This window comes from Magnolia sinica, chromosome 2, assembly GCF_029962835.1.
Source record: "Magnolia sinica isolate HGM2019 chromosome 2, MsV1, whole genome shotgun sequence".
NCBI lineage: Eukaryota > Viridiplantae > Streptophyta > Magnoliopsida > Magnoliales > Magnoliaceae > Magnolia > Magnolia sinica.
Window position 1 is genome coordinate 32,642,421 of NC_080574.1, and position 11,020 is coordinate 32,653,440.

Consider the following 11,020-nt stretch of genomic DNA (forward strand, 5'->3'; position numbering starts at 1 on the left):
ATAAGTAATCATTACTCGTTTACCTTATATTTACAATGTAAATGAAAAAACAAACAGGCCCAAGAAATTGTGCAAAGTTGATATTAGTCAGTGCAAAGTGATGTAAGCACAGAGGAATGGAAATACCTTACATGGTGCGTGGGGCACTCACGAGAAGTTGTGTGCATGCTCTCACCAAACCACATGTCATCTGAGCCACCCATGCAATCATCCCCATATAACATGACTTTGGTACAAGATATGGAGACATGACAGAATGCTAATCTCTCTCCTACCTTATTGAAGAGAATGGTTCTCGGCATCCTTAAGATTTCGTAGCTTAGAGGAGGAAGAAAACCATTATAAATGCAATCCTCTGCGCTCTTGTGTATACAAACTCTTGTTATGGTCCCTTTTATGGAATTTCCTCGAAAGTTTTCCCCCGTCTAGCGTTTCTGGGAATATGGGTTCTCTTTACTATATGTTAGGTGAGTAGCGTCTGGCTGATTTTATCCCTACAATTAGTCATATGAGGATTTTAAAACAACATAATCACGCATCCGCCCCTTCAAATGGGGCATTTCCACCATTTCTCATTTCTAATGAAAGTTAGACATGATATTTTCTCTTTTCTTTGCATGTAGGCACGCCTGGTGATATGTAATTAGGACAGCATGGAATAAAATGCTATGTGGGGCTCACTGTGATGTCTTAGTCATGACATCCACTCTGTCCATCACAGCTCATGTTATGATGTAATTAGCTCAAAACTTATGCATATTTAATCAAGGGGACGTCATCTGTTGAAACCAATGGAGCGATTCTCTCTTCGTCTCTTACGTGTGGCCCACGACTAGCTACTCCCTTTCCCTCCCATCTCTCCTCTACCTTGTTCTCTCCATGTGCCTACACATACCGTTGTGGCTCATGTTGTAATTTGATGTCTTCAATTTGTACATGGAATAGGGGTTTCGATCGATCGACCAGCTTGGTTGATTGATTAAGCCCCGAATTATAGAGATTTGTCTCATGACAATTTTGGACAGGTTCAGACGATCAACATGAAGGCTCGAGCAATCGACGATATTCGAAAAATGCTTGTAAAGTCTTTTGACACTTTTGAGCATGTTCGAGCGATCGAACATGTGGAGCTTGATCAATCGAGGGTTGCTTGATCGATGTCGATCAATTGATGCTTATATCGACAACGTGTGTGGTTCTGCGAAATCGCACGATTAGCTTCCTATTCCAAATGTTATGATACACACACACACATGATTATGGTATTCCAATCGGGGGTAAAATGTTTCTAGGGTTTAGTGAGGAAAAAACGAGGGTTTCTAAATTGTAAGCGCATCTGTCTCTTGTACTTTTCGTTTCCATGGTGATTGTTGTCACTTTCTACCGTGGTTTTTTCCGTGAGATTTTTTCAACATAAAATTCATGTAACCTTAGTACATGCATTGTTGCGTTTATCTTTTGATTGTTTGATTCAAATTCATGGTTTGCTTCTATGAATTCCCAATAAGTGGTATCAGAGATAATGTTAGGATTTGATTTGAATATGAAATAGGTCGATGAAATGATCGAATGTTAAGTATGAAACTGAAAAGTTTATCCGTAAAAATAACTTTGAACTATGGAAGGTGATGATGAGACGCCTTCTAGTTCAGCAAGAGTTGCAACATGCACTCCTTGGCGTAATGAAGTGTCCTGCATCATGAGCGATGAAGAATAAGAGCAATTAGATGAGAGAGCAAAAACTTCAATTCAGTTATGCCTATCCAACTATGTGCATTCCGATATATCGGGCCATTACTTATGATTTTTAGAAGGAGGTCATCACTTTTTGTATTATTTATAGATGAGTACTCTAGAAAGTTATGGGTTTACTTCATGAAGTATAAATTTTATGTTTTCTCCACCTTCAAAGTGTGGAAGATAATGATAGAAAAATAATCAGGGTGAAAATTGAAAGTGTTAAGGACAGACAATGGTGGAGAATTCACTTTAAATTAACCAGTTTCGTAAAAATAAAGGGATCGTATGGCATAATACAGTCAAGCACACACCAAAGCAAAATGGTATAGTGGAATGAATGAATTAGACTCTCTTAAAGAGAGCCCAAAGTATGTTTAGCAATGTTGGGTTAGACAAGGAGCTATGGATTAAGGCTGTTAACACAGGTTGTTACTTAATGAATCAGTCCATGTCTACGCTGATAAATTGTAAAATTCTAAAAAAAGTATAGAGTAGTCATGATATAGACTACTCAGGGATGCGAGTATTTGGTTGTGACGCTTACTATCATGTTTCGTCAGTAGAGAGAGATAAGTTAGACCAAAGGGTAAAGGAGTACACATTTGTTGGTTATAGTGATGGTGTGAAGGGATATGGGCTATATGACTGGGTTACATAGAATATCATGATAAGTAATGATATCAGGTTTGATAAAAATTCTTTATTCCGGAGGGATGAACATAAGAAAGTTAGAAAGTCAGCAGCAATTTATGTTGAAATTGAAAAAGGTGAGACACATGAAGAAGTCGATTTGCAAGAAGAGGTACAATATGAGGTGAAGTAGCCACCTGTGAAGAAAATTCCATCGAGAGATCACAGATTACCGGTGAGATATAGATATGACTTGAAAATTACATTCACTCTCATTATGGATTAGAGGGATCTGTCTACCCTTCAGAAAGCACTGGATGACCAAGATGTTGAGAAGTGGATGGCAATGATGTAAGACGAGATGGACTCTTTGTATAAGAATAAGATGTGGGAGTTACTGGAGATTCTCGTTGGGCGTAAAGCGATCGCATATAAGTAGATTTACCGAAATAAATATGATAGGTACAAGACAAGATTAGTTGCAGAGGGGTATGCTAAAAAAGAAGGCGTCGACTTCAATGAGATATTCGCACTGGTTGTCAAGCAGGTATCTATCATATTTGTGTTGGCACTGGTTGCCCAATACAATTTGGAACTGCAATAAATGGATGTAAAGATTGCTTTTTTACATGAAAAATTGGAAGAGAAAATCTACATGAAGCGAACAAAATAGTTCGAGATACATGGGTTAGAGAATAAAATTTATAGTTTAAGAAAGTCGTTATACGACCTAAAACAGTCGCTTAGATAATCGTATAGGAAAAAATTGATACTTTCATTATGAGTTAGTAGTTTACAAATAGTGAATATGATTATTGTGTCTACTTCAAGACATTAAGTGATAAAGAATTTATCTTACTATGATTATATGTTGATAACATGCTAATCGTCAATCATAGCATGTTGAAATAAACCTACTGAAGACTTAATTATCAGGGGCATTCAAAATAAAAGATTTAAATATTGCAAAGAGGATTCTCGACATAGACATACACAGAGATAAGTAAATGAGAAGGTTACAGTTGTCTGAAGTAGAATACCTTAAGGGCCTGTTTGATTTTCTAATTACTAAGGTAATTCAAGGGAAATGGGTAATAATTATTTACCTCTATATTTCCGATTAGATTTCCAAGGTGATTTGACTGCCACCGTTCATTTGTAGCACTCCTCACATCACCAGAGGAGGAAAAAAGTTAAATTGTGAGGCCCACCTTGATGTTTGTGTATTATCCACACCGTCCATTCCTTTAGCCAACTCATTTTAGGGCACGAGCTAAAAAAAGAGGCAGATCAAAAGATCAAGTGGACCACACCACTGGAAACAATGAGAATTGAATTCCTACCATTGAAAGCTTCTTATATTAAGGACCCCATAAGTTTTGGATCAAACTGATATTTTTGTTTCCCGTTTATCCATGACTATGTGACCTTATTAACAGGTTAGATGACAAATAAACATCACTGTGGGCCTTAGGGAGAAAGCAACTTTCAACCATTAACGTTTTAATGTTCATTGTTTCTTAAGGTGTGGTCCACTTGAGCTTTTGATTTTCCTTGATTTTGGATTCATGCCTTAAAATGTATTTTTTAAAACAATGGATGGTGTGGATAACTCATATATATCATGGTGGGGCTTACATATTTAAATCAATAATAACAATGTTTGTATGGACCGATTTTCAAAACGTAAATCCTGGTGACTTTCAAACAGGTGTAGTAAGTAATAATCAGGTAATTCCGTGTATTTACCGGGGAAATTAAAAATCAAACAGCCCCTAAGAAGGTATTGGTGAAGTTTGGGATTAATAAAGCTAAACTTGTTAGCACAACCCATGCTGTTCACTATAGGCTTTCTTCAGAGCGATGTCCCATTACAGATGAAGAAAAGAAGTTTATGTCTCGTGTTCCTTATTCGATTGCATTTGGCAGTTTAATACATGTCATGGTCTCTATGAGACCGAATATTTCACATGCAGTTAGTGTTGTGAGTAGATACATGTCAAATCTCAACAAGCAACATTGAAATACAGTGAAATGGCTACTTCGTCATCTACAAAGTATAGCGGACTACGTCTTTACATTTTATAAATTAGATGAAAAATTAATAGGTCATGTGAACGCCAATCATGTGAAAAACGTGGACAACAGAAGGTCGACTTCTAATTACTCATTTATATTTGTGAGTGGAGCGATCAGTTGGATATTGAAGCTTTAGTATATATATGTTTGTTATTTTTATAATTGAAGCTAAGTATATGGCATGACAGAGGCATTTAAAGAAGGTATTTGGTTGCGTGGAATGATTAACGAACTTGAGCTTCTGCAGGGGGTCATGTTAATCAATTATGACAGCAAAAGTACGATTAATTTGGCAAAGAACTCGGTTTATCTTTCTAGAACTAAATATAGAAATGTTCATTATCATTTTATCCGATAGGTGCTTGACGAAGACAATGTTACTCTTGAGAAGATCCACACAAGCGTGAATCCGATGGATATGCTTACCGAGGTGGTTCCTGTAGCGAAGTTCGGATTCTGTTTGACTTCTTTAGGTCTAGCAAAGGTTTGATGAAAACAAAGTATGTACGAGAAGTAACGACAATGCTGAAGCTATGATGGAGATGATTAAAGTTGGAGCTTGGAGCTGTGGTTCATGTTAAATGAAGCCATGGTAAATATCGTTGTCTGATGTGTTCATTCTATACATAGAACAGGGGTCTCAATCGACCGATCAACCTGATCGATTGATCGAGTGAGCCCCAAATTATACTGATTGGTCTCTAGAAAGTTTTGGACATGTTTAATCAATCGACTTGGAGGATTGAGCGATCGACAATATTTAGAAAATACTTGTAAACTCTTTGAACACTTTTGAAAAAGTTCGAGCAATCAAACATATGGAGCTCGATCGATCGAGGGCCAATCAATCAGTGCGTGTAATTGTGTCATTAGTTTCCTATTCTGAGTATAATGCTATATAAATATAAATATATATATATATATATATATATATATATATATATATATATATATATATATATATATATATATATAAGTGTAATTACGGGATTATGGTATTCCAATCAGGGCTAAAATATTTGTAAGATTTGGAGATGAGAAAATGGGGGTTTTCTAAATTATAAGAACATCCATGTCTTGTACCTTTCATTTTTATAGTGGTTTTTGTCACTTTCTGCCATGATTTTTTCTTGTGAAAATTTTTCCATATAAAATTCATGTCCTTTGTGCATGTTTTGTTGTGTTTGTCTTTCGATTGGTTATTTCGAATTCAGAGTTTGCTCCCATGGATTTCCAACACTCGTGTCATCTGTTCTAAATGAACGGTGGCTCTTAGCAATGTAACCGTCGGGGAGCTATGATCAAGTAAGAGTGCCAAAAAATGTGAATGCCTCAACGCATTTGCGTGGGGGGCACTTACAACATTGGAATTGAACACTCAACAAACCACGTGACCATGTAGATAGTCATCTAGCTTGAGTGATCCTATACAACATAACTCTTGTACGAGAAGGAACGCCAATCCATTAGTGTAAAAAGATTATCGTACCATCAGTTGCATTAAACACATGGGACCATCCAATCGTGGATTTCGACAATGATGCACTTTGACATTATTCAAAAATCAGATGGATTGGATGATTTCTATATTGGTACATGTATACACATGTCATCAATATGTAAAAATCATTTGTACACACATGGGACCATCCTGAATACTTGTCGTCGCCATCATCAAAACGGCCAAAGCCACAAGTGGACGGTTGTGATCATCATCTACGGCAGGCCCGATCCCATGGCCGGGTACACCGGCAATAAGCCCAACAAGCCCAGAGTCTTCTGGTCCAGGCCTAGTCGAACCAGTTTAATTTAGGCCTAATATAATAAGCCTACACAGACAATCCTGTATAAACTCATTTGGGCCATATCTTTTGTATCTTACATCAGATCTTTCAATTTGTTTGAGCCGTTGTGATTATCTGGTCAAGATCTACATTAAGTCAGAAATATATTAAAATTTTGGAACAATTTCTTTATAGATGAGCATCTCTCTCTCTCTCTCTCTCTCTCTCTCTCTCTCTCTCTCTCTCTCTCATCTGAGTTGCCTTCCCATTGTGCTTACAATGTCTAAAGATACATTCTAGACGGTGTTGATCATCTTTTTAACGGTGCACATAACTCAAGGTGCCAACACTTGACCAAAGCACACACGTGGTCAATATTGCAAAATTCTAATATTTAAACTTTCATTCTCTTTAAGTATGAGATCTAAAGTAATTAATGTAGAGATTAACAAAAATAAAGAGGTTAAATGGCATGAATTTCTGCACCTGAAAACATAAAATCAGGCACATCCTGGTTCAGGATAAAATGGAACACGCGCTTAATTCACTCATGCTGCAAGTAGAGTTGTACATGAGCCTAACCAAGTCGAGCTTAGCACAGCTCCCTCAGTTCCGCTAGCAACCTATCCTTGCTTGAGTTTGGTTAGGCTTAGTACTCAAGCTTGATTGGCTAGCTCTGCTTGGTTCGGTTAGCAGCTCAGGTCAACATGAGTCGAGTTCAAACTTGAGCTTTTGAGCTGAGTTCAATTTCAAGCTTTCGAGCTGAGCATTTTCTTTCTAGTTTTTATATAGGTGGTCCTTTTTTATATTACATAATATATATATATATATATGCAAACTTTCATGGAACTCGATTTGGAATTGAATTTTGAAGAACATAATATGGCTAAAGCCATTTTTGAGGCGATAAGTGTTGTGTATTCGGCTACCTCTGAAATTTATATGCAACTTTGATTGAGAGATATAGTGCTTGCGAAATAAAGAAAAAATGAGTCGGTTATCAAATGCATAAACAAAATTATGCTTATAGCTAAAAAAAAACTGGCAAGTTTAAGAATTCTCATGCATTAAAGGATGCAAGTATCCAAAATCTTGCATCGTCTACCTTATTTGTGGCAATAGATAGTTATAATTCTGAATATGACTGTAAGAAATATAACATTAAGTGCTCTCTCAACGCTTCTAGGATTAGAACATGAAATTAGAAGAATGGAAAAAAATAATAATAATAAAATTAAAATTGAAACCAAGCTTTACTTGTTGGTAGTTCATTCACTGCCGAAAATATTACAATTGAGTCAACCCTATTTGTAGGTAAATTTCAACAAGAATTCTAATAAAAGTTCTAGAAATAAAGAAATTCAATCCCGAGAAGTGGTTCAAAAAGAAAAAGAAATCAACTGCAAAAAAAAGTTGTTGTGGTAAATTAGATCACCACAAGAACATTGTAGGTTACAAAAAATTGAAAATAATATATTAGTAAAAGAAATAATAACCAGAGTATTAATAGGTTTATGAGTCTCTAATTGCATATTGTGATACGAACGCCTGGTGGATTGACTATGGTTCCTTGCATTGTGTGGCTAAGTCTTATGAAGTGTTTGTTGAGGTAAAAGAGGTAATAGTAGGATTGGTACAACACCGATCAATTTACCCAGGGAAATGAACCTCTTATTGACTAATGTAGTGTGACTAATGTATTGTAACCTCTTATTGAGTAATGTAGTGTGACTAATGTATTGTACACAGCTCATTCGGTGATTTCACTCTACAAAAGTCTCCATTGGAAACATACGCATATGGGAAGTAGATGGTTTGCATTGTCTGAACATTGAAATAATAAATCATTTATATTAATTCTTCTATGTTTTTTGATGATCTCATATATTTGGCATCTTAAATTAGGATACATAAATAAAGATAAAATAAAAAGAATAACAAGTAGTGAGATTATTTTTATTTTTTTACACCCACACACACCACATGAGCACTCAAACCCATGACGTCAATATCGAAACGCACAAAGTCTTCAACTGAGCCATGAATAGGGACCCAATGACAAGTAGTGAGTTAATCTAAATATAGATTTTCCCACGTATGAATCATGTTTATCATGAAAAATGTGCAGATTATCCTTCTCTAAAGAATGATGTGTGTTGTTTGCTAGAGAGATGAAGTATTTTGTCACTTCCATAGATGATTACTCCATGTTTGGGCATGTATATCTAACGAAAAGAAAATAAGAAATGTTTGAATTATTCAAAGATTATAAAAACTTAGGCTTTATATATATATATATATATATATAAAAGAAATGATCGAGGAGGCAAGTACAGTACTTCAAAATCTTCAAAAAATATTACAATGAATATGGAATTATACAGCAAGCAACAATGAGTTATATACACCTCAAGAAAATGAGGTGGAAAAAATAAGAATTGAGCACTTCTAGCTATGGTAAGATTATGCTAACACATTCAAACTTAAAATCTATTTACTTTGGTAGGGCCATATCTACGAGTACTCACATATTAAATCAAATCCCATTAAAATAATAAAACTCATACCATATGAATTATAGATGATAGAAAACCAGACCTTAGTTATTTAAATGTTTGGGGCTCATTGACCCAAGTTTGGCTAATCAAAATAGAGAAAAGCTAGATAATAAATTTATAAAATGGACCTATATAGGATATGCTGAAAATTTTAAAGGCTGCAGGTTCATTGTGCATCATAGTACACTTTAAAGTAAAGATGTCAGATTCTTAGAAGAATGAATAAATACAAGGAATTCTACGAAACTAATAGTGCTATTTGAAATGGAGAAAGAAAAGAAAATTAATACAAAGGATAATGAAATTGAAACTAAAAGAGATGAATAAGAACCTGTAGAGCCACTCAAATATTAAGAAGCTATGTCATCAAAAGTTGCAAATAATAAGTGAAAAGTTGCTATGAAAAAAGAAATTGAATCAATTAAATTTTTTTTTATGAGAATTAACATAACTATTAAAAGATAGAAAGCCCATTTGATATTGTAAATGGGTTCTTAAAAGAAAATTCAAGTCTTATGGAATAATTGAAAAATATGAAACTAGATTAGTGGCCTAAGGTTTTAACTAAATAGAATACGTGAATTACGAAAACACATATTCCTCTGTAGCCAAATTCATATCAATTAGAATATTTTTGGCAATTTGTGTCCATTTTGACTTGGAACTTCACCTGAGGAATTTTAAAACCGCAATTTTAAATGGAAGAACTAAAAGAGATCAGCTATTTAAGTCAACCCGAATACTTCATCATTAAAGATAAAGAAGAAAATGTATATAAATTAAAGAAATCCTTATATGATGTAAACAATCTTTTCATCAATGACACTTCACTTTTCATAATTCGATCTTTGAATTAAGATACATTATAAACTGATTAGACCATTATGTATATATTAAGAATAATAGGAGTGGCTTTACGATACATCTTTGTACATAGATGACATAGTTTTAGGTAGGAATGGCATCCAAATATAATTCAGAAAATTAAGTCATTGCTTAGTTCCGAGTTTGAGATGAAAGATATAGGAGAAGCATCTCATGTTTTGGAAAATAAAAATAGAAAGGATATAAAATCCTGATTGTTAATTTAATAAAAAAAGGTAAACCGATAATATAAAAAATTCAAAATGAATAAATTTAAATTTCTGTCTACTTCAAATGTTCTTTATGTTTAGGCCGTTCTAAGTCTTTTAAAAACTTGTTGGAAACAGATGCGGGAAATAATTGAAGAGCAAATGAATTTGGAATTCCACACTTGATTGGATGACGATTATAAAAACAATCTATCACTGTGACAAGGCTGTTGGACGTAGGCCAGTGGGGCCCACTGGTGAGCAATCACTAGTGGGTGGGTCCCGTATGTTTAGGCCTTCTTCCGGCCTTTTCCTTTATGTTGAAATTTCAAATTCAATTTTGAATTTGATTTTGGATAAGAGATAGGTAGAAGACCGGATAATCTGGTATCATCCCATCTCCTTCCTTTCTTATAAAAACGGATGATCTTTTCTCTCGTAAAAGGCAATTAATCATAAGAAATACCGAGAGTACACAGAAAGATATAGTGTGCACAGTAATCTATCTATTTTAGCTTGTCCTTGGGATGATCTAATCCATACATCGTGATCCGGGGCCATCTATACCGTAGGATCAGAGGTGTGAATAGATCCGTCTGCTCCAGTAGTAGATAGGCGGGCCGTTGGAGCGTTAATTTTCTGCTTTGTGAGGGTTCCAAAACTCATGTAGACCGTCAGATCTTGAGGGCTCACCTTCCGCGCTTCCCTACAAAGGCATGGGCATTGTTGCTTCTATTAAGATAGTTTGTGCTTCTTAGACAATTTCAATCGATGTACAGGCTTTTGATACACTATCCCTAGGATACAACACCAAGTGATTAGAAATTTCCAACATGTATAGGCTGAATAAAATCCCAATACCACTACACCATACTCGTCCTTCAAATGCTCAAAGAAAGAAATTGCAGAAGATTGATTTGTTTTGAAAAACAACGCTAGAGTTAGGATTTTTATCTCTATATATTTTCATTTGAGGAAAACCCTTTTTTTTATAAAGAGGAAAAACCGGCCGTTAAAAAATGAAATGTCACTATTAATTAAATGTGCCAAACGAGGTATGACACACCTATTGAGATACGCCCATTCAAGAAGGCAAGCCTTACATGATGGATAATGGCCTTATGAAGAGTGGGCCACATCCAACAACTGTAATAAA